Source organism: Salmo salar, unplaced genomic scaffold (genome assembly GCF_965601325.2).
Source record: "Salmo salar unplaced genomic scaffold, fSalSal1 ptg000293l, whole genome shotgun sequence".
In the NCBI taxonomy this organism is placed as follows: domain Eukaryota; kingdom Metazoa; phylum Chordata; class Actinopteri; order Salmoniformes; family Salmonidae; genus Salmo; species Salmo salar.
In genome coordinates this window covers 645001-663389 of record NW_027675346.1, presented here as the reverse complement: position 1 = coordinate 663389, position 18389 = coordinate 645001, and the positions used below count along the sequence as shown (strand labels likewise).

Here is an 18389-nt window from a genome sequence, read left to right as displayed (position 1 = left end):
TAAATGCTTAATACAAGGCAGTGTTGCTGATGAAATAGTGCAAGAGCACACCCTCGTGGACAAAATGCTTACAGCACCTGGTATTCCCAGGCGGTCTCCCATCCAAGTACTAACCAGGCCCGACCCTGCTTAGCTTCCGAGATCAGACGAGATCGGGCGTACCCAGGCTGGTATGGCCGTAAGCGAGAAACAATCTCTTGCTACAACATATATAGTCAAAGTGAGTGTGATAAACAGACATTGCATTTTCACCAATTAGATAAGCAGCTTGAACTTTGTGTCACTGAAAAAGTAGAAGAAATTACAAACACTGTTCCCATCACTTTTTAGCACAGGTAGTTGGATAAAATACAAACTTTATTTCCTTTCATCATTTGAACAGGGCAAAGGAGCACAAAGCACACACAAGCTGCATTCAGCAACAATATTCTTGTTTGTCTTATAAATACAAGGCAGATGCTAATTGAAAACACAAGGAAATTTGATCCTATTAAAAAGGCAGGAAGCTGCATTTAGTCAATTCATCATTAAATGCTTACTACAAGGCAGTGTTGCTGATGAAATAGTGCAGGGGCACACCCTCGTGGACAAAATGCTTACAGCACCTGGTATTCACAGGCGGTCTCCCATCCAAGTACTAACCAGGCCCGACCCTGCTTAGCTTCCGAGATCAGACGAGATCGGGCGTACCCAGGCTGGTATGGCCGTAAGCGAGAAACAATCTCTTGCTACAACATATATAGTCAAAGTGAGTCTGATAAAACAGACATTTAGTCAATTCATCATTAAATGCTTAATACAAGCCAGTGTTGCTGATGAAATAGTGCAAGAGCACACCCTCGTGGACAAAATGCTTACAGCACCTGGTATTCCCAGGCGGTCTCCCATCCAAGTACTAACCAGGCCCGACCCTGCTTAGCTTCCGAGATCAGACGAGATCGGGCGTACCCAGGCTGGTATGGCCGTAAGCGAGAAACAATCTCTTGCTACAACATATATAGTCAAAGTGAGTGTGATAAACAGACATTGCATTTTCACCAATTAGATAAGCAGCTTGAACTTTGTGTCACTGAAAAAGTAGAAGAAATTACAAACACTGTTCCCATCACTTTTTACCACAGGTAGTTGGATAAAATACAAACTTTATTTCCTTTCATCATTTGAACAGGGCAAAGGAGCACAAAGCACACACAAGCTGCATTCAGCAACAATATTCTTGTTTGTCTTATAAATACAAGGCAGATGCTAATTGAAAACACAAGGAAATTTGATCCTATTAAAAAGGCAGGAAGCTGCATTTAGTCAATTCATCATTAAATGCTTACTACAAGGCAGTGTTGCTGATGAAATAGTGCAGGGGCACACCCTCGTGGACAAAATGCTTACAGCACCTGGTATTCCCAGGCGGTCTCCCATCCAAGTACTAACCAGGCCCGACCCTGCTTAGCTTCCGAGATCAGACGAGATCGGGCGTACCCAGGCTGGTATGGCCGTAAGCGAGAAACAATCTCTTGCTACAACATATATAGTCAAAGTGAGTCTGATAAAACAGACATTTAGTCAATTCATCATTAAATGCTTAATACAAGGCAGTGTTGCTGATGAAATAGTGCAAGAGCACACCCTCGTGGACAAAATGCTTACAGCACCTGGTATTCCCAGGCGGTCTCCCATCCAAGTACTAACCAGGCCCGACCCTGCTTAGCTTCCGAGATCAGACGAGATCGGGCGTACCCAGGCTGGTATGGCCGTAAGCGAGAAACAATCTCTTGCTACAACATATATAGTCAAAGTGAGTGTGATAAACAGACATTGCATTTTCACCAATTAGATAAGCAGCTTGAACTTTGTGTCACTGAAAAAGTAGAAGAAATTACAAACACTGTTCCCATCACTTTTTAGCACAGGTAGTTGGATAAAATACAAACTTTATTTCCTTTCATCATTTGAACAGGGCAAAGGAGCACAAAGCACACACAAGCTGCATTCAGCAACAATATTCTTGTTTGTCTTATAAATACAAGGCAGATGCTAATTGAAAACACAAGGAAATTTGATCCTATTAAAAAGGCAGGAAGCTGCATTTAGTCAATTCATCATTAAATGCTTACTACAAGGCAGTGTTGCTGATGAAATAGTGCAGGGGCACACCCTCGTGGACAAAATGCTTACAGCACCTGGTATTCACAGGCGGTCTCCCATCCAAGTACTAACCAGGCCCGACCCTGCTTAGCTTCCGAGATCAGACGAGATCGGGCGTACCCAGGCTGGTATGGCCGTAAGCGAGAAACAATCTCTTGCTACAACATATATAGTCAAAGTGAGTCTGATAAAACAGACATTTAGTCAATTCATCATTAAATGCTTAATACAAGCCAGTGTTGCTGATGAAATAGTGCAAGAGCACACCCTCGTGGACAAAATGCTTACAGCACCTGGTATTCCCAGGCGGTCTCCCATCCAAGTACTAACCAGGCCCGACCCTGCTTAGCTTCCGAGATCAGACGAGATCGGGCGTACCCAGGCTGGTATGGCCGTAAGCGAGAAACAATCTCTTGCTACAACATATATAGTCAAAGTGAGTCTGATAAAACAGACATTTAGTCAATTCATCATTAAATGCTTAATACAAGGCAGTGTTGCTGATGAAATAGTGCAAGAGCACACCCTCGTGGACAAAATGCTTACAGCACCTGGTATTCCCAGGCGGTCTCCCATCCAAGTACTAACCAGGCCCGACCCTGCTTAGCTTCCGAGATCAGACGAGATCGGGCGTACCCAGGCTGGTATGGCCGTAAGCGAGAAACAATCTCTTGCTACAACATATATAGTCAAAGTGAGTCTGATAAAACAGACATTTAGTCAATTCATCATTAAATGCTTAATACAAGGCAGTGTTGCTGATGAAATAGTGCAAGAGCACACCCTCGTGGACAAAATGCTTACAGCACCTGGTATTCCCAGGCGGTCTCCCATCCAAGTACTAACCAGGCCAGACCCTGCTTAGCTTCCGAGATCAGACGAGATCGGGCGTACCCAGGCTGGTATGGCCGTAAGCGAGAAACAATCTCTTGCTACAACATATATAGTCAAAGTGAGTGTGATAAACAGACATTGCATTTTCACCAATTAGATAAGCAGCTTGAACTTTGTGTCACTGAAAAAGTAGAAGAAATTACAAACACTGTTCCCATCACTTTTTAGCACAGGTAGTTGGATAAAATACAAACTTTATTTCCTTTCATCATTTGAACAGGGCAAAGGAGCACAAAGCACACACAAGCTGCATTCAGCAACAATATTCTTGTTTGTCTTATAAATACAAGGCAGATGCTAATTGAAAACACAAGGAAATTTGATCCTATTAAAAAGGCAGGAAGCTGCATTTAGTCAATTCATCATTAAATGCTTACTACAAGGCAGTGTTGCTGATGAAATAGTGCAGGGGCACACCCTCGTGGACAAAATGCTTACAGCACCTGGTATTCCCAGGCGGTCTCCCATCCAAGTACTAACCAGGCCCGACCCTGCTTAGCTTCCGAGATCAGACGAGATCGGGCGTACCCAGGCTGGTATGGCCGTAAGCGAGAAACAATCTCTTGCTACAACATATATAGTCAAAGTGAGTCTGATAAAACAGACATTTAGTCAATTCATCATTAAATGCTTAATACAAGGCAGTGTTGCTGATGAAATAGTGCAAGAGCACACCCTCGTGGACAAAATGCTTACAGCACCTGGTATTCCCAGGCGGTCTCCCATCCAAGTACTAACCAGGCCCGACCCTGCTTAGCTTCCGAGATCAGACGAGATCGGGCGTACCCAGGCTGGTATGGCCGTAAGCGAGAAACAATCTCTTGCTACAACATATATAGTCAAAGTGAGTGTGATAAACAGACATTGCATTTTCACCAATTAGATAAGCAGCTTGAACTTTGTGTCACTGAAAAAGTAGAAGAAATTACAAACACTGTTCCCATCACTTTTTAGCACAGGTAGTTGGATAAAATACAAACTTTATTTCCTTTCATCATTTGAACAGGGCAAAGGAGCACAAAGCACACACAAGCTGCATTCAGCAACAATATTCTTGTTTGTCTTATAAATACAAGGCAGATGCTAATTGAAAACACAAGGAAATTTGATCCTATTAAAAAGGCAGGAAGCTGCATTTAGTCAATTCATCATTAAATGCTTACTACAAGGCAGTGTTGCTGATGAAATAGTGCAGGGGCACACCCTCGTGGACAAAATGCTTACAGCACCTGGTATTCCCAGGCGGTCTCCCATCCAAGTACTAACCAGGCCCGACCCTGCTTAGCTTCCGAGATCAGACGAGATCGGGCGTACCCAGGCTGGTATGGCCGTAAGCGAGAAACAATCTCTTGCTACAACATATATAGTCAAAGTGAGTCTGATAAAACAGACATTTAGTCAATTCATCATTAAATGCTTAATACAAGGCAGTGTTGCTGATGAAATAGTGCAAGAGCACACCCTCGTGGACAAAATGCTTACAGCACCTGGTATTCCCAGGCGGTCTCCCATCCAAGTACTAACCAGGCCCGACCCTGCTTAGCTTCCGAGATCAGACGAGATCGGGCGTACCCAGGCTGGTATGGCCGTAAGCGAGAAACAATCTCTTGCTACAACATATATAGTCAAAGTGAGTGTGATAAACAGACATTGCATTTTCACCAATTAGATAAGCAGCTTGAACTTTGTGTCACTGAAAAAGTAGAAGAAATTACAAACACTGTTCCCATCACTTTTTAGCACAGGTAGTTGGATAAAATACAAACTTTATTTCCTTTCATCATTTGAACAGGGCAAAGGAGCACAAAGCACACACAAGCTGCATTCAGCAACAATATTCTTGTTTGTCTTATAAATACAAGGCAGATGCTAATTGAAAACACAAGGAAATTTGATCCTATTAAAAAGGCAGGAAGCTGCATTTAGTCAATTCATCATTAAATGCTTACTACAAGGCAGTGTTGCTGATGAAATAGTGCAGGGGCACACCCTCGTGGACAAAATGCTTACAGCACCTGGTATTCACAGGCGGTCTCCCATCCAAGTACTAACCAGGCCCGACCCTGCTTAGCTTCCGAGATCAGACGAGATCGGGCGTACCCAGGCTGGTATGGCCGTAAGCGAGAAACAATCTCTTGCTACAACATATATAGTCAAAGTGAGTCTGATAAAACAGACATTTAGTCAATTCATCATTAAATGCTTAATACAAGCCAGTGTTGCTGATGAAATAGTGCAAGAGCACACCCTCGTGGACAAAATGCTTACAGCACCTGGTATTCCCAGGCGGTCTCCCATCCAAGTACTAACCAGGCCCGACCCTGCTTAGCTTCCGAGATCAGACGAGATCGGGCGTACCCAGGCTGGTATGGCCGTAAGCGAGAAACAATCTCTTGCTACAACATATATAGTCAAAGTGAGTGTGATAAACAGACATTGCATTTTCACCAATTAGATAAGCAGCTTGAACTTTGTGTCACTGAAAAAGTAGAAGAAATTACAAACACTGTTCCCATCACTTTTTACCACAGGTAGTTGGATAAAATACAAACTTTATTTCCTTTCATCATTTGAACAGGGCAAAGGAGCACAAAGCACACACAAGCTGCATTCAGCAACAATATTCTTGTTTGTCTTATAAATACAAGGCAGATGCTAATTGAAAACACAAGGAAATTTGATCCTATTAAAAAGGCAGGAAGCTGCATTTAGTCAATTCATCATTAAATGCTTAATACAAGGCAGTGTTGCTGATGAAATAGTGCAAGAGCACACCCTCGTGGACAAAATGCTTACAGCACCTGGTATTCCCAGGCGGTCTCCCATCCAAGTACTAACCAGGCCCGACCCTGCTTAGCTTCCGAGATCAGACGAGATCGGGCGTACCCAGGCTGGTATGGCCGTAAGCGAGAAACAATCTCTTGCTACAACATATATAGTCAAAGTGAGTGTGATAAACAGACATTGCATTTTCACCAATTAGATAAGCAGCTTGAACTTTGTGTCACTGAAAAAGTAGAAGAAATTACAAACACTGTTCCCATCACTTTTTACCACAGGTAGTTGGATAAAATACAAACTTTATTTCCTTTCATCATTTGAACAGGGCAAAGGAGCACAAAGCACACACAAGCTGCATTCAGCAACAATATTCTTGTTTGTCTTATAAATACAAGGCAGATGCTAATTGAAAACACAAGGAAATTTGATCCTATTAAAAAGGCAGGAAGCTGCATTTAGTCAATTCATCATTAAATGCTTACTACAAGGCAGTGTTGCTGATGAAATAGTGCAGGGGCACACCCTCGTGGACAAAATGCTTACAGCACCTGGTATTCCCAGGCGGTCTCCCATCCAAGTACTAACCAGGCCCGACCCTGCTTAGCTTCCGAGATCAGACGAGATCGGGCGTACCCAGGCTGGTATGGCCGTAAGCGAGAAACAATCTCTTGCTACAACATATATAGTCAAAGTGAGTCTGATAAAACAGACATTTAGTCAATTCATCATTAAATGCTTAATACAAGGCAGTGTTGCTGATGAAATAGTGCAAGAGCACACCCTCGTGGACAAAATGCTTACAGCACCTGGTATTCCCAGGCGGTCTCCCATCCAAGTACTAACCAGGCCCGACCCTGCTTAGCTTCCGAGATCAGACGAGATCGGGCGTACCCAGGCTGGTATGGCCGTAAGCGAGAAACAATCTCTTGCTACAACATATATAGTCAAAGTGAGTGTGATAAACAGACATTGCATTTTCACCAATTAGATAAGCAGCTTGAACTTTGTGTCACTGAAAAAGTAGAAGAAATTACAAACACTGTTCCCATCACTTTTTACCACAGGTAGTTGGATAAAATACAAACTTTATTTCCTTTCATCATTTGAACAGGGCAAAGGAGCACAAAGCACACACAAGCTGCATTCAGCAACAATATTCTTGTTTGTCTTATAAATACAAGGCAGATGCTAATTGAAAACACAAGGAAATTTGATCCTATTAAAAAGGCAGGAAGCTGCATTTAGTCAATTCATCATTAAATGCTTACTACAAGGCAGTGTTGCTGATGAAATAGTGCAGGGGCACACCCTCGTGGACAAAATGCTTACAGCACCTGGTATTCCCAGGCGGTCTCCCATCCAAGTACTAACCAGGCCCGACCCTGCTTAGCTTCCGAGATCAGACGAGATCGGGCGTACCCAGGCTGGTATGGCCGTAAGCGAGAAACAATCTCTTGCTACAACATATATAGTCAAAGTGAGTGTGATAAACAGACATTGCATTTTCACCAATTAGATAAGCAGCTTGAACTTTGTGTCACTGAAAAAGTAGAAGAAATTACAAACACTGTTCCCATCACTTTTTACCACAGGTAGTTGGATAAAATACAAACTTTATTTCCTTTCATCATTTGAACAGGGCAAAGGAGCACAAAGCACACACAAGCTGCATTCAGCAACAATATTCTTGTTTGTCTTATAAATACAAGGCAGATGCTAATTGAAAACACAAGGAAATTTGATCCTATTAAAAAGGCAGGAAGCTGCATTTAGTCAATTCATCATTAAATGCTTACTACAAGGCAGTGTTGCTGATGAAATAGTGCAGGGGCACACCCTCGTGGACAAAATGCTTACAGCACCTGGTATTCCCAGGCGGTCTCCCATCCAAGTACTAACCAGGCCTGACCCTGCTTAGCTTCCGAGATCAGACGAGATCGGGCGTACCCAGGCTGGTATGGCCGTAAGCGAGAACCAATCTCTTGCTACAACATATATAGTCAAAGTGAGTGTGATAAACAGACATTGCATTTTCACCAATTAGATAAGCAGCTTGAACTTTGTGTCACTGAAAAAGTAGAAGAAATTACAAACACTGTTCCCATCACTTTTTAGCACAGGTAGTTGGATAAAATACAAACTTTATTTCCTTTCATCATTTGAACAGGGCAAAGGAGCACAAAGCACACACAAGCTGCATTCAGCAACAATATTCTTGTTTGTCTTATAAATACAAGGCAGATGCTAATTGAAAACACAAGGAAATTTGATCCTATTAAAAAGGCAGGAAGCTGCATTTAGTCAATTCATCATTAAATGCTTACTACAAGGCAGTGTTGCTGATGAAATAGTGCAGGGGCACACCCTCGTGGACAAAATGCTTACAGCACCTGGTATTCCCAGGCGGTCTCCCATCCAAGTACTAACCAGGCCCGACCCTGCTTAGCTTCCGAGATCAGACGAGATCGGGCGTACCCAGGCTGGTATGGCCGTAAGCGAGAAACAATCTCTTGCTACAACATATATAGTTAAAGTGAGTCTGATAAAACAGACATTTAGTCAATTCATCATTAAATGCTTAATACAAGGCAGTGTTGCTGATGAAATAGTGCAAGAGCACACCCTCGTGGACAAAATGCTTACAGCACCTGGTATTCCCAGGCGGTCTCCCATCCAAGTACTAACCAGGCCCGACCCTGCTTAGCTTCCGAGATCAGACGAGATCGGGCGTACCCAGGCTGGTATGGCCGTAAGCGAGAAACAATCTCTTGCTACAACATATATAGTCAAAGTGAGTCTGATAAAACAGACATTTAGTCAATTCATCATTAAATGCTTAATACAAGGCAGTGTTGCTGATGAAATAGTGCAAGAGCACACCCTCGTGGACAAAATGCTTACAGCACCTGGTATTCCCAGGCGGTCTCCCATCCAAGTACTAACCAGGCCCGACCCTGCTTAGCTTCCGAGATCAGACGAGATCGGGCGTACCCAGGCTGGTATGGCCGTAAGCGAGAAACAATCTCTTGCTACAACATATATAGTCAAAGTGAGTGTGATAAACAGACATTGCATTTTCACCAATTAGATAAGCAGCTTGAACTTTGTGTCACTGAAAAAGTAGAAGAAATTACAAACACTGTTCCCATCACTTTTTACCACAGGTAGTTGGATAAAATACAAACTTTATTTCCTTTCATCATTTGAACAGGGCAAAGGAGCACAAAGCACACACAAGCTGCATTCAGCAACAATATTCTTGTTTGTCTTATAAATACAAGGCAGATGCTAATTGAAAACACAAGGAAATTTGATCCTATTAAAAAGGCAGGAAGCTGCATTTAGTCAATTCATCATTAAATGCTTACTACAAGGCAGTGTTGCTGATGAAATAGTGCAGGGGCACACCCTCGTGGACAAAATGCTTACAGCACCTGGTATTCCCAGGCGGTCTCCCATCCAAGTACTAACCAGGCCCGACCCTGCTTAGCTTCCGAGATCAGACGAGATCGGGCGTACCCAGGCTGGTATGGCCGTAAGCGAGAAACAATCTCTTGCTACAACATATATAGTCAAAGTGAGTGTGATAAACAGACATTGCATTTTCACCAATTAGATAAGCAGCTTGAACTTTGTGTCACTGAAAAAGTAGAAGAAATTACAAACACTGTTCCCATCACTTTTTACCACAGGTAGTTGGATAAAATACAAACTTTATTTCCTTTCATCATTTGAACAGGGCAAAGGAGCACAAAGCACACACAAGCTGCATTCAGCAACAATATTCTTGTTTGTCTTATAAATACAAGGCAGATGCTAATTGAAAACACAAGGAAATTTGATCCTATTAAAAAGGCAGGAAGCTGCATTTAGTCAATTCATCATTAAATGCTTACTACAAGGCAGTGTTGCTGATGAAATAGTGCAGGGGCACACCCTCGTGGACAAAATGCTTACAGCAACTGGTATTCCCAGGCGGTCTCCCATCCAAGTACTAACCAGGCCTGACCCTGCTTAGCTTCCGAGATCAGACGAGATCGGGCGTACCCAGGCTGGTATGGCCGTAAGCGAGAACCAATCTCTTGCTACAACATATATAGTCAAAGTGAGTGTGATAAACAGACATTGCATTTTCACCAATTAGATAAGCAGCTTGAACTTTGTGTCACTGAAAAAGTAGAAGAAATTACAAACACTGTTCCCATCACTTTTTAGCACAGGTAGTTGGATAAAATACAAACTTTATTTCCTTTCATCATTTGAACAGGGCAAAGGAGCACAAAGCACACACAAGCTGCATTCAGCAACAATATTCTTGTTTGTCTTATAAATACAAGGCAGATGCTAATTGAAAACACAAGGAAATTTGATCCTATTAAAAAGGCAGGAAGCTGCATTTAGTCAATTCATCATTAAATGCTTACTACAAGGCAGTGTTGCTGATGAAATAGTGCAGGGGCACACCCTCGTGGACAAAATGCTTACAGCACCTGGTATTCCCAGGCGGTCTCCCATCCAAGTACTAACCAGGCCCGACCCTGCTTAGCTTCCGAGATCAGACGAGATCCGGCGTACCCAGGCTGGTATGGCCGTAAGCGAGAAACAATCTCTTGCTACAACATATATAGTCAAAGTGAGTCTGATAAAACAGACATTTAGTCAATTCATCATTAAATGCTTAATACAAGGCAGTGTTGCTGATGAAATAGTGCAAGAGCACACCCTCGTGGACAAAATGCTTACAGCACCTGGTATTCCCAGGCGGTCTCCCATCCAAGTACTAACCAGGCCCGACCCTGCTTAGCTTCCGAGATCAGACGAGATCGGGCGTACCCAGGCTGGTATGGCCGTAAGCGAGAAACAATCTCTTGCTACAACATATATAGTCAAAGTGAGTGTGATAAACAGACATTGCATTTTCACCAATTAGATAAGCAGCTTGAACTTTGTGTCACTGAAAAAGTAGAAGAAATTACAAACACTGTTCCCATCACTTTTTAGCACAGGTAGTTGGATAAAATACAAACTTTATTTCCTTTCATCATTTGAACAGGGCAAAGGAGCACAAAGCACACACAAGCTGCATTCAGCAACAATATTCTTGTTTGTCTTATAAATACAAGGCAGATGCTAATTGAAAACACAAGGAAATTTGATCCTATTAAAAAGGCAGGAAGCTGCATTTAGTCAATTCATCATTAAATGCTTACTACAAGGCAGTGTTGCTGATGAAATAGTGCAGGGGCACACCCTCGTGGACAAAATGCTTACAGCACCTGGTATTCCCAGGCGGTCTCCCATCCAAGTACTAACCAGGCCCGACCCTGCTTAGCTTCCGAGATCAGACGAGATCCGGCGTACCCAGGCTGGTATGGCCGTAAGCGAGAAACAATCTCTTGCTACAACATATATAGTCAAAGTGAGTCTGATAAAACAGACATTTAGTCAATTCATCATTAAATGCTTAATACAAGGCAGTGTTGCTGATGAAATAGTGCAAGAGCACACCCTCGTGGACAAAATGCTTACAGCACCTGGTATTCCCAGGCGGTCTCCCATCCAAGTACTAACCAGGCCCGACCCTGCTTAGCTTCCGAGATCAGACGAGATCGGGCGTACCCAGGCTGGTATGGCCGTAAGCGAGAAACAATCTCTTGCTACAACATATATAGTCAAAGTGAGTGTGATAAACAGACATTGCATTTTCACCAATTAGATAAGCAGCTTGAACTTTGTGTCACTGAAAAAGTAGAAGAAATTACAAACACTGTTCCCATCACTTTTTAGCACAGGTAGTTGGATAAAATACAAACTTTATTTCCTTTCATCATTTGAACAGGGCAAAGGAGCACAAAGCACACACAAGCTGCATTCAGCAACAATATTCTTGTTTGTCTTATAAATACAAGGCAGATGCTAATTGAAAACACAAGGAAATTTGATCCTATTAAAAAGGCAGGAAGCTGCATTTAGTCAATTCATCATTAAATGCTTACTACAAGGCAGTGTTGCTGATGAAATAGTGCAGGGGCACACCCTCGTGGACAAAATGCTTACAGCACCTGGTATTCCCAGGCGGTCTCCCATCCAAGTACTAACCAGGCCCGACCCTGCTTAGCTTCCGAGATCAGACGAGATCGGGCGTACCCAGGCTGGTATGGCCGTAAGCGAGAAACAATCTCTTGCTACAACATATATAGTCAAAGTGAGTGTGATAAACAGACATTGCATTTTCACCAATTAGATAAGCAGCTTGAACTTTGTGTCACTGAAAAAGTAGAAGAAATTACAAACACTGTTCCCATCACTTTTTAGCACAGGTAGTTGGATAAAATACAAACTTTATTTCCTTTCATCATTTGAACAGGGCAAAGGAGCACAAAGCACACACAAGCTGCATTCAGCAACAATATTCTTGTTTGTCTTATAAATACAAGGCAGATGCTAATTGAAAACACAAGGAAATTTGATCCTATTAAAAAGGCAGGAAGCTGCATTTAGTCAATTCATCATTAAATGCTTACTACAAGGCAGTGTTGCTGATGAAATAGTGCAGGGGCACACCCTCGTGGACAAAATGCTTACAGCACCTGGTATTCCCAGGCGGTCTCCCATCCAAGTACTAACCAGGCCGGACCCTGCTTAGCTTCCGAGATCAGACGAGATCGGGCGTACCCAGGCTGGTATGGCCGTAAGCGAGAAACAATCTCTTGCTACAACATATATAGTCAAAGTGAGTCTGATAAAACAGACATTTAGTCAATTCATCATTAAATGCTTAATACAAGGCAGTGTTGCTGATGAAATAGTGCAAGAGCACACCCTCGTGGACAAAATGCTTACAGCACCTGGTATTCCCAGGCGGTCTCCCATCCAAGTACTAACCAGGCCCGACCCTGCTTAGCTTCCGAGATCAGACGAGATCGGGCGTACCCAGGCTGGTATGGCCGTAAGCGAGAAACAATCTCTTGCTACAACATATATAGTCAAAGTGAGTCTGATAAAACAGACATTTAGTCAATTCATCATTAAATGCTTAATACAAGGCAGTGTTGCTGATGAAATAGTGCAAGAGCACACCCTCGTGGACAAAATGCTTACAGCACCTGGTATTCCCAGGCGGTCTCCCATCCAAGTACTAACCAGGCCCGACCCTGCTTAGCTTCCGAGATCAGACGAGATCGGGCGTACCCAGGCTGGTATGGCCGTAAGCGAGAAACAATCTCTTGCTACAACATATATAGTCAAAGTGAGTGTGATAAACAGACATTGCATTTTCACCAATTAGATAAGCAGCTTGAACTTTGTGTCACTGAAAAAGTAGAAGAAATTACAAACACTGTTCCCATCACTTTTTACCACAGGTAGTTGGATAAAATACAAACTTTATTTCCTTTCATCATTTGAACAGGGCAAAGGAGCACAAAGCACACACAAGCTGCATTCAGCAACAATATTCTTGTTTGTCTTATAAATACAAGGCAGATGCTAATTGAAAACACAAGGAAATTTGATCCTATTAAAAAGGCAGGAAGCTGCATTTAGTCAATTCATCATTAAATGCTTACTACAAGGCAGTGTTGCTGATGAAATAGTGCAGTGGCACACCCTCGTGGACAAAATGCTTACAGCACCTGGTATTCCCAGGCGGTCTCCCATCCAAGTACTAACCAGGCCCGACCCTGCTTAGCTTCCGAGATCAGACGAGATCGGGCGTACCCAGGCTGGTATGGCCGTAAGCGAGAAACAATCTCTTGCTACAACATATATAGTCAAAGTGAGTCTGATAAAACAGACATTTAGTCAATTCATCATTAAATGCTTAATACAAGGCAGTGTTGCTGATGAAATAGTGCAAGAGCACACCCTCGTGGACAAAATGCTTACAGCACCTGGTATTCCCAGGCGGTCTCCCATCCAAGTACTAACCAGGCCCGACCCTGCTTAGCTTCCGAGATCAGACGAGATCGGGCGTACCCAGGCTGGTATGGCCGTAAGCGAGAAACAATCTCTTGCTACAACATATATAGTCAAAGTGAGTGTGATAAACAGACATTGCATTTTCACCAATTAGATAAGCAGCTTGAACTTTGTGTCACTGAAAAAGTAGAAGAAATTACAAACACTGTTCCCATCACTTTTTAGCACAGGTAGTTGGATAAAATACAAACTTTATTTCCTTTCATCATTTGAACAGGGCAAAGGAGCACAAAGCACACACAAGCTGCATTCAGCAACAATATTCTTGTTTGTCTTATAAATACAAGGCAGATGCTAATTGAAAACACAAGGAAATTTGATCCTATTAAAAAGGCAGGAAGCTGCATTTAGTCAATTCATCATTAAATGCTTACTACAAGGCAGTGTTGCTGATGAAATAGTGCAGTGGCACACCCTCGTGGACAAAATGCTTACAGCACCTGGTATTCCCAGGCGGTCTCCCATCCAAGTACTAACCAGGCCCGACCCTGCTTAGCTTCCGAGATCAGACGAGATCGGGCGTACCCAGGCTGGTATGGCCGTAAGCGAGAAACAATCTCTTGCTACAACATATATAGTCAAAGTGAGTCTGATAAAACAGACATTTAGTCAATTCATCATTAAATGCTTAATACAAGGCAGTGTTGCTGATGAAATAGTGCAAGAGCACACCCTCGTGGACAAAATGCTTACAGCACCTGGTATTCCCAGGCGGTCTCCCATCCAAGTACTAACCAGGCCCGACCCTGCTTAGCTTCCGAGATCAGACGAGATCGGGCGTACCCAGGCTGGTATGGCCGTAAGCGAGAAACAATCTCTTGCTACAACATATATAGTCAAAGTGAGTGTGATAAACAGACATTGCATTTTCACCAATTAGATAAGCAGCTTGAACTTTGTGTCACTGAAAAAGTAGAAGAAATTACAAACACTGTTCCCATCACTTTTTAGCACAGGTAGTTGGATAAAATACAAACTTTATTTCCTTTCATCATTTGAACAGGGCAAAGGAGCACAAAGCACACACAAGCTGCATTCAGCAACAATATTCTTGTTTGTCTTATAAATACAAGGCAGATGCTAATTGAAAACACAAGGAAATTTGATCCTATTAAAAAGGCAGGAAGCTGCATTTAGTCAATTCATCATTAAATGCTTACTACAAGGCAGTGTTGCTGATGAAATAGTGCAGGGGCACACCCTCGTGGACAAAATGCTTACAGCACCTGGTATTCCCAGGCGGTCTCCCATCCAAGTACTAACCAGGCCCGACCCTGCTTAGCTTCCGAGATCAGACGAGATCGGGCGTACCCAGGCTGGTATGGCCGTAAGCGAGAAACAATCTCTTGCTACAACATATATAGTCAAAGTGAGTGTGATAAACAGACATTGCATTTTCACCAATTAGATAAGCAGCTTGAACTTTGTGTCACTGAAAAAGTAGAAGAAATTACAAACACTGTTCCCATCACTTTTTAGCACAGGTAGTTGGATAAAATACAAACTTTATTTCCTTTCATCATTTGAACAGGGCAAAGGAGCACAAAGCACACACAAGCTGCATTCAGCAACAATATTCTTGTTTGTCTTATAAATACAAGGCAGATGCTAATTGAAAACACAAGGAAATTTGATCCTATTAAAAAGGCAGGAAGCTGCATTTAGTCAATTCATCATTAAATGCTTACTACAAGGCAGTGTTGCTGATGAAATAGTGCAGGGGCACACCCTCGTGGACAAAATGCTTACAGCACCTGGTATTCCCAGGCGGTCTCCCATCCAAGTACTAACCAGGCCCGACCCTGCTTAGCTTCCGAGATCAGACGAGATCGGGCGTACCCAGGCTGGTATGGCCGTAAGCGAGAAACAATCTCTTGCTACAACATATATAGTCAAAGTGAGTCTGATAAAACAGACATTTAGTCAATTCATCATTAAATGCTTAATACAAGGCAGTGTTGCTGATGAAATAGTGCAAGAGCACACCCTCGTGGACAAAATGCTTACAGCACCTGGTATTCCCAGGCGGTCTCCCATCCAAGTACTAACCAGGCCCGACCCTGCTTAGCTTCCGAGATCAGACGAGATCGGGCGTACCCAGGCTGGTATGGCCGTAAGCGAGAAACAATCTCTTGCTACAACATATATAGTCAAAGTGAGTCTGATAAAACAGACATTTAGTCAATTCATCATTAAATGCTTAATACAAGGCAGTGTTGCTGATGAAATAGTGCAAGAGCACACCCTCGTGGACAAAATGCTTACAGCACCTGGTATTCCCAGGCGGTCTCCCATCCAAGTACTAACCAGGCCCGACCCTGCTTAGCTTCCGAGATCAGACGAGATCGGGCGTACCCAGGCTGGTATGGCCGTAAGCGAGAAACAATCTCTTGCTACAACATATATAGTCAAAGTGAGTGTGATAAACAGACATTGCATTTTCACCAATTAGATAAGCAGCTTGAACTTTGTGTCACTGAAAAAGTAGAAGAAATTACAAACACTGTTCCCATCACTTTTTAGCACAGGTAGTTGGATAAAATACAAACTTTATTTCCTTTCATCATTTGAACAGGGCAAAGGAGCACAAAGCACACACAAGCTGCATTCAGCAACAATATTCTTGTTTGTCTTATAAATACAAGGCAGATGCTAATTGAAAACACAAGGAAATTTGATCCTATTAAAAAGGCAGGAAGCTGCATTTAGTCAATTCATCATTAAATGCTTACTACAAGGCAGTGTTGCTGATGAAATAGTGCAGGGGCACACCCTCGTGGACAAAATGCTTACAGCACCTGGTATTCCCAGGCGGTCTCCCATCCAAGTACTAACCAGGCCCGACCCTGCTTAGCTTCCGAGATCAGACGAGATCGGGCGTACCCAGGCTGGTATGGCCGTAAGCGAGAAACAATCTCTTGCTACAACATATATAGTCAAAGTGAGTGTGATAAACAGACATTGCATTTTCACCAATTAGATAAGCAGCTTGAACTTTGTGTCACTGAAAAAGTAGAAGAAATTACAAACACTGTTCCCATCACTTTTTAGCACAGGTAGTTGGATAAAATACAAACTTTATTTCCTTTCATCATTTGAACAGGGCAAAGGAGCACAAAGCACACACAAGCTGCATTCAGCAACAATATTCTTGTTTGTCTTATAAATACAAGGCAGATGCTAATTGAAAACACAAGGAAATTTGATCCTATTAAAAAGGCAGGAAGCTGCATTTAGTCAATTCATCATTAAATGCTTACTACAAGGCAGTGTTGCTGATGAAATAGTGCAGGGGCACACCCTCGTGGACAAAATGCTTACAGCACCTGGTATTCCCAGGCGGTCTCCCATCCAAGTACTAACCAGGCCCGACCCTGCTTAGCTTCCGAGATCAGACGAGATCGGGCGTACCCAGGCTGGTATGGCCGTAAGCGAGAAACAATCTCTTGCTACAACATATATAGTCAAAGTGAGTCTGATAAAACAGACATTTAGTCAATTCATCATTAAATGCTTAATACAAGGCAGTGTTGCTGATGAAATAGTGCAAGAGCACACCCTCGTGGACAAAATGCTTACAGCACCTGGTATTCCCAGGCGGTCTCCCATCCAAGTACTAACCAGGCCCGACCCTGCTTAGCTTCCGAGATCAGACGAGATCGGGCGTACCCAGGCTGGTATGGCCGTAAGCGAGAAACAATCTCTTGCTACAACATATATAGTCAAAGTGAGTGTGATAAACAGACATTGCATTTTCACCAATTAGATAAGCAGCTTGAACTTTGTGTCACTGAAAAAGTAGAAGAAATTACAAACACTGTTCCCATCACTTTTTAGCACAGGTAGTTGGATAAAATACAAACTTTATTTCCTTTCATCATTTGAACAGGGCAAAGGAGCACAAAGCACACACAAGCTGCATTCAGCAACAATATTCTTGTTTGTCTTATAAATACAAGGCAGATGCTAATTGAAAACACAAGGAAATTTGATCCTATTAAAAAGGCAGGAAGCTGCATTTAGTCAATTCATCCTTAAATGCTTACTACAAGGCAGTGTTGCTGATGAAATAGTGCAGGGGCACACCCTCGTGGACAAAATGCTTACAGCACCTGGTATTCCCAGGCGGTCTCCCATCCAAGTACTAACCAGGCCCGACCCTGCTTAGCTTCCGAGATCAGACGAGATCGGGCGTACCCAGGCTGGTATGGCCGTAAGCGAGAAACAATCTCTTGCTACAACATATATAGTCAAAGTGAGTGTGATAAACAGACATTGCATTTTCACCAATTAGATAAGCAGCTTGAACTTTGTGTCACTGAAAAAGTAGAAGAAATTACAAACACTGTTCCCATCACTTTTTAGTACAGGTAGTTGGATAAAATACAAACTTTATTTCCTTTCATCATTTGAACAGGGCAAAGGAGCACAAAGCACACACAAGCTGCATTCAGCAACAATATTCTTGTTTGTCTTATAAATACAAGGCAGATGCTAATTGAAAACACAAGGAAATTTGATCCTATTAAAAAGGCAGGAAGCTGCATTTAGTCAATTCATCATTAAATGCTTACTACAAAGCAGTGTTGCTG

General features: G+C 42.7%; 45 non-coding genes across 45 annotated transcripts; all 45 read right to left on the bottom strand.

Annotated features, from left to right (window-relative positions):
* Nucleotides 1-65: 65 nt before the first annotated feature.
* LOC145871558 (5S ribosomal RNA) lies at nucleotides 66-184 on the bottom strand. The gene has a single exon (XR_014387188.1). It is a non-coding gene; the product is annotated as a 5S ribosomal RNA (ribosomal RNA).
* A 409-nt stretch (nucleotides 185-593) lies between these two features.
* On the bottom strand, nucleotides 594-712 carry LOC145875476 (5S ribosomal RNA). The gene has a single exon (XR_014391112.1). It is a non-coding gene; the product is annotated as a 5S ribosomal RNA (ribosomal RNA).
* A 139-nt stretch (nucleotides 713-851) lies between these two features.
* Nucleotides 852-970, bottom strand: LOC145871556 (5S ribosomal RNA). The gene has a single exon (XR_014387186.1). It is a non-coding gene; the product is annotated as a 5S ribosomal RNA (ribosomal RNA).
* A 409-nt stretch (nucleotides 971-1379) lies between these two features.
* Nucleotides 1380-1498, bottom strand: LOC145871555 (5S ribosomal RNA). Its single transcript, XR_014387185.1, has one exon. It is a non-coding gene; the product is annotated as a 5S ribosomal RNA (ribosomal RNA).
* A 139-nt stretch (nucleotides 1499-1637) lies between these two features.
* Nucleotides 1638-1756, bottom strand: LOC145871554 (5S ribosomal RNA). Its single transcript, XR_014387184.1, has one exon. It is a non-coding gene; the product is annotated as a 5S ribosomal RNA (ribosomal RNA).
* Nucleotides 1757-2165: 409 nt separating this feature from the next.
* Nucleotides 2166-2284, bottom strand: LOC145875475 (5S ribosomal RNA). Its single transcript, XR_014391111.1, has one exon. It is a non-coding gene; the product is annotated as a 5S ribosomal RNA (ribosomal RNA).
* A 139-nt stretch (nucleotides 2285-2423) lies between these two features.
* LOC145871553 (5S ribosomal RNA) lies at nucleotides 2424-2542 on the bottom strand. The gene has a single exon (XR_014387183.1). It is a non-coding gene; the product is annotated as a 5S ribosomal RNA (ribosomal RNA).
* A 139-nt stretch (nucleotides 2543-2681) lies between these two features.
* LOC145871552 (5S ribosomal RNA) lies at nucleotides 2682-2800 on the bottom strand. Its single transcript, XR_014387182.1, has one exon. It is a non-coding gene; the product is annotated as a 5S ribosomal RNA (ribosomal RNA).
* Nucleotides 2801-2939: 139 nt separating this feature from the next.
* LOC145868925 (5S ribosomal RNA) lies at nucleotides 2940-3058 on the bottom strand. The gene has a single exon (XR_014384920.1). It is a non-coding gene; the product is annotated as a 5S ribosomal RNA (ribosomal RNA).
* Nucleotides 3059-3467: 409 nt separating this feature from the next.
* On the bottom strand, nucleotides 3468-3586 carry LOC145871551 (5S ribosomal RNA). Its single transcript, XR_014387181.1, has one exon. It is a non-coding gene; the product is annotated as a 5S ribosomal RNA (ribosomal RNA).
* A 139-nt stretch (nucleotides 3587-3725) lies between these two features.
* On the bottom strand, nucleotides 3726-3844 carry LOC145871550 (5S ribosomal RNA). The gene has a single exon (XR_014387180.1). It is a non-coding gene; the product is annotated as a 5S ribosomal RNA (ribosomal RNA).
* Nucleotides 3845-4253: 409 nt separating this feature from the next.
* LOC145871549 (5S ribosomal RNA) lies at nucleotides 4254-4372 on the bottom strand. Its single transcript, XR_014387179.1, has one exon. It is a non-coding gene; the product is annotated as a 5S ribosomal RNA (ribosomal RNA).
* A 139-nt stretch (nucleotides 4373-4511) lies between these two features.
* Nucleotides 4512-4630, bottom strand: LOC145871548 (5S ribosomal RNA). Its single transcript, XR_014387178.1, has one exon. It is a non-coding gene; the product is annotated as a 5S ribosomal RNA (ribosomal RNA).
* Nucleotides 4631-5039: 409 nt separating this feature from the next.
* Nucleotides 5040-5158, bottom strand: LOC145875473 (5S ribosomal RNA). The gene has a single exon (XR_014391109.1). It is a non-coding gene; the product is annotated as a 5S ribosomal RNA (ribosomal RNA).
* Nucleotides 5159-5297: 139 nt separating this feature from the next.
* Nucleotides 5298-5416, bottom strand: LOC145871547 (5S ribosomal RNA). The gene has a single exon (XR_014387177.1). It is a non-coding gene; the product is annotated as a 5S ribosomal RNA (ribosomal RNA).
* Nucleotides 5417-5825: 409 nt separating this feature from the next.
* LOC145871545 (5S ribosomal RNA) lies at nucleotides 5826-5944 on the bottom strand. The gene has a single exon (XR_014387175.1). It is a non-coding gene; the product is annotated as a 5S ribosomal RNA (ribosomal RNA).
* Nucleotides 5945-6353: 409 nt separating this feature from the next.
* Nucleotides 6354-6472, bottom strand: LOC145871544 (5S ribosomal RNA). Its single transcript, XR_014387174.1, has one exon. It is a non-coding gene; the product is annotated as a 5S ribosomal RNA (ribosomal RNA).
* Nucleotides 6473-6611: 139 nt separating this feature from the next.
* Nucleotides 6612-6730, bottom strand: LOC145871543 (5S ribosomal RNA). The gene has a single exon (XR_014387173.1). It is a non-coding gene; the product is annotated as a 5S ribosomal RNA (ribosomal RNA).
* A 409-nt stretch (nucleotides 6731-7139) lies between these two features.
* LOC145871542 (5S ribosomal RNA) lies at nucleotides 7140-7258 on the bottom strand. The gene has a single exon (XR_014387172.1). It is a non-coding gene; the product is annotated as a 5S ribosomal RNA (ribosomal RNA).
* A 409-nt stretch (nucleotides 7259-7667) lies between these two features.
* Nucleotides 7668-7786, bottom strand: LOC145868430 (5S ribosomal RNA). The gene has a single exon (XR_014384426.1). It is a non-coding gene; the product is annotated as a 5S ribosomal RNA (ribosomal RNA).
* A 409-nt stretch (nucleotides 7787-8195) lies between these two features.
* On the bottom strand, nucleotides 8196-8314 carry LOC145871541 (5S ribosomal RNA). Its single transcript, XR_014387171.1, has one exon. It is a non-coding gene; the product is annotated as a 5S ribosomal RNA (ribosomal RNA).
* A 139-nt stretch (nucleotides 8315-8453) lies between these two features.
* On the bottom strand, nucleotides 8454-8572 carry LOC145871540 (5S ribosomal RNA). The gene has a single exon (XR_014387170.1). It is a non-coding gene; the product is annotated as a 5S ribosomal RNA (ribosomal RNA).
* Nucleotides 8573-8711: 139 nt separating this feature from the next.
* Nucleotides 8712-8830, bottom strand: LOC145871538 (5S ribosomal RNA). The gene has a single exon (XR_014387169.1). It is a non-coding gene; the product is annotated as a 5S ribosomal RNA (ribosomal RNA).
* A 409-nt stretch (nucleotides 8831-9239) lies between these two features.
* Nucleotides 9240-9358, bottom strand: LOC145871537 (5S ribosomal RNA). The gene has a single exon (XR_014387168.1). It is a non-coding gene; the product is annotated as a 5S ribosomal RNA (ribosomal RNA).
* A 409-nt stretch (nucleotides 9359-9767) lies between these two features.
* Nucleotides 9768-9886, bottom strand: LOC145870283 (5S ribosomal RNA). The gene has a single exon (XR_014386279.1). It is a non-coding gene; the product is annotated as a 5S ribosomal RNA (ribosomal RNA).
* A 409-nt stretch (nucleotides 9887-10295) lies between these two features.
* LOC145868693 (5S ribosomal RNA) lies at nucleotides 10296-10414 on the bottom strand. Its single transcript, XR_014384689.1, has one exon. It is a non-coding gene; the product is annotated as a 5S ribosomal RNA (ribosomal RNA).
* Nucleotides 10415-10553: 139 nt separating this feature from the next.
* Nucleotides 10554-10672, bottom strand: LOC145871536 (5S ribosomal RNA). Its single transcript, XR_014387167.1, has one exon. It is a non-coding gene; the product is annotated as a 5S ribosomal RNA (ribosomal RNA).
* Nucleotides 10673-11081: 409 nt separating this feature from the next.
* LOC145868692 (5S ribosomal RNA) lies at nucleotides 11082-11200 on the bottom strand. Its single transcript, XR_014384688.1, has one exon. It is a non-coding gene; the product is annotated as a 5S ribosomal RNA (ribosomal RNA).
* A 139-nt stretch (nucleotides 11201-11339) lies between these two features.
* On the bottom strand, nucleotides 11340-11458 carry LOC145871535 (5S ribosomal RNA). The gene has a single exon (XR_014387166.1). It is a non-coding gene; the product is annotated as a 5S ribosomal RNA (ribosomal RNA).
* A 409-nt stretch (nucleotides 11459-11867) lies between these two features.
* LOC145871533 (5S ribosomal RNA) lies at nucleotides 11868-11986 on the bottom strand. Its single transcript, XR_014387164.1, has one exon. It is a non-coding gene; the product is annotated as a 5S ribosomal RNA (ribosomal RNA).
* Nucleotides 11987-12395: 409 nt separating this feature from the next.
* On the bottom strand, nucleotides 12396-12514 carry LOC145869388 (5S ribosomal RNA). The gene has a single exon (XR_014385384.1). It is a non-coding gene; the product is annotated as a 5S ribosomal RNA (ribosomal RNA).
* Nucleotides 12515-12653: 139 nt separating this feature from the next.
* LOC145871532 (5S ribosomal RNA) lies at nucleotides 12654-12772 on the bottom strand. Its single transcript, XR_014387163.1, has one exon. It is a non-coding gene; the product is annotated as a 5S ribosomal RNA (ribosomal RNA).
* A 139-nt stretch (nucleotides 12773-12911) lies between these two features.
* LOC145871531 (5S ribosomal RNA) lies at nucleotides 12912-13030 on the bottom strand. Its single transcript, XR_014387162.1, has one exon. It is a non-coding gene; the product is annotated as a 5S ribosomal RNA (ribosomal RNA).
* Nucleotides 13031-13439: 409 nt separating this feature from the next.
* On the bottom strand, nucleotides 13440-13558 carry LOC145871530 (5S ribosomal RNA). Its single transcript, XR_014387161.1, has one exon. It is a non-coding gene; the product is annotated as a 5S ribosomal RNA (ribosomal RNA).
* Nucleotides 13559-13697: 139 nt separating this feature from the next.
* LOC145871529 (5S ribosomal RNA) lies at nucleotides 13698-13816 on the bottom strand. Its single transcript, XR_014387160.1, has one exon. It is a non-coding gene; the product is annotated as a 5S ribosomal RNA (ribosomal RNA).
* A 409-nt stretch (nucleotides 13817-14225) lies between these two features.
* Nucleotides 14226-14344, bottom strand: LOC145871528 (5S ribosomal RNA). The gene has a single exon (XR_014387159.1). It is a non-coding gene; the product is annotated as a 5S ribosomal RNA (ribosomal RNA).
* A 139-nt stretch (nucleotides 14345-14483) lies between these two features.
* On the bottom strand, nucleotides 14484-14602 carry LOC145871527 (5S ribosomal RNA). Its single transcript, XR_014387158.1, has one exon. It is a non-coding gene; the product is annotated as a 5S ribosomal RNA (ribosomal RNA).
* A 409-nt stretch (nucleotides 14603-15011) lies between these two features.
* On the bottom strand, nucleotides 15012-15130 carry LOC145871526 (5S ribosomal RNA). The gene has a single exon (XR_014387157.1). It is a non-coding gene; the product is annotated as a 5S ribosomal RNA (ribosomal RNA).
* Nucleotides 15131-15539: 409 nt separating this feature from the next.
* Nucleotides 15540-15658, bottom strand: LOC145871525 (5S ribosomal RNA). The gene has a single exon (XR_014387156.1). It is a non-coding gene; the product is annotated as a 5S ribosomal RNA (ribosomal RNA).
* Nucleotides 15659-15797: 139 nt separating this feature from the next.
* Nucleotides 15798-15916, bottom strand: LOC145871524 (5S ribosomal RNA). The gene has a single exon (XR_014387155.1). It is a non-coding gene; the product is annotated as a 5S ribosomal RNA (ribosomal RNA).
* A 139-nt stretch (nucleotides 15917-16055) lies between these two features.
* On the bottom strand, nucleotides 16056-16174 carry LOC145871522 (5S ribosomal RNA). Its single transcript, XR_014387153.1, has one exon. It is a non-coding gene; the product is annotated as a 5S ribosomal RNA (ribosomal RNA).
* Nucleotides 16175-16583: 409 nt separating this feature from the next.
* Nucleotides 16584-16702, bottom strand: LOC145871521 (5S ribosomal RNA). Its single transcript, XR_014387152.1, has one exon. It is a non-coding gene; the product is annotated as a 5S ribosomal RNA (ribosomal RNA).
* A 409-nt stretch (nucleotides 16703-17111) lies between these two features.
* On the bottom strand, nucleotides 17112-17230 carry LOC145871520 (5S ribosomal RNA). Its single transcript, XR_014387151.1, has one exon. It is a non-coding gene; the product is annotated as a 5S ribosomal RNA (ribosomal RNA).
* Nucleotides 17231-17369: 139 nt separating this feature from the next.
* On the bottom strand, nucleotides 17370-17488 carry LOC145871519 (5S ribosomal RNA). Its single transcript, XR_014387150.1, has one exon. It is a non-coding gene; the product is annotated as a 5S ribosomal RNA (ribosomal RNA).
* Nucleotides 17489-17897: 409 nt separating this feature from the next.
* LOC145871518 (5S ribosomal RNA) lies at nucleotides 17898-18016 on the bottom strand. The gene has a single exon (XR_014387149.1). It is a non-coding gene; the product is annotated as a 5S ribosomal RNA (ribosomal RNA).
* Nucleotides 18017-18389: the final 373 nt, after the last annotated feature.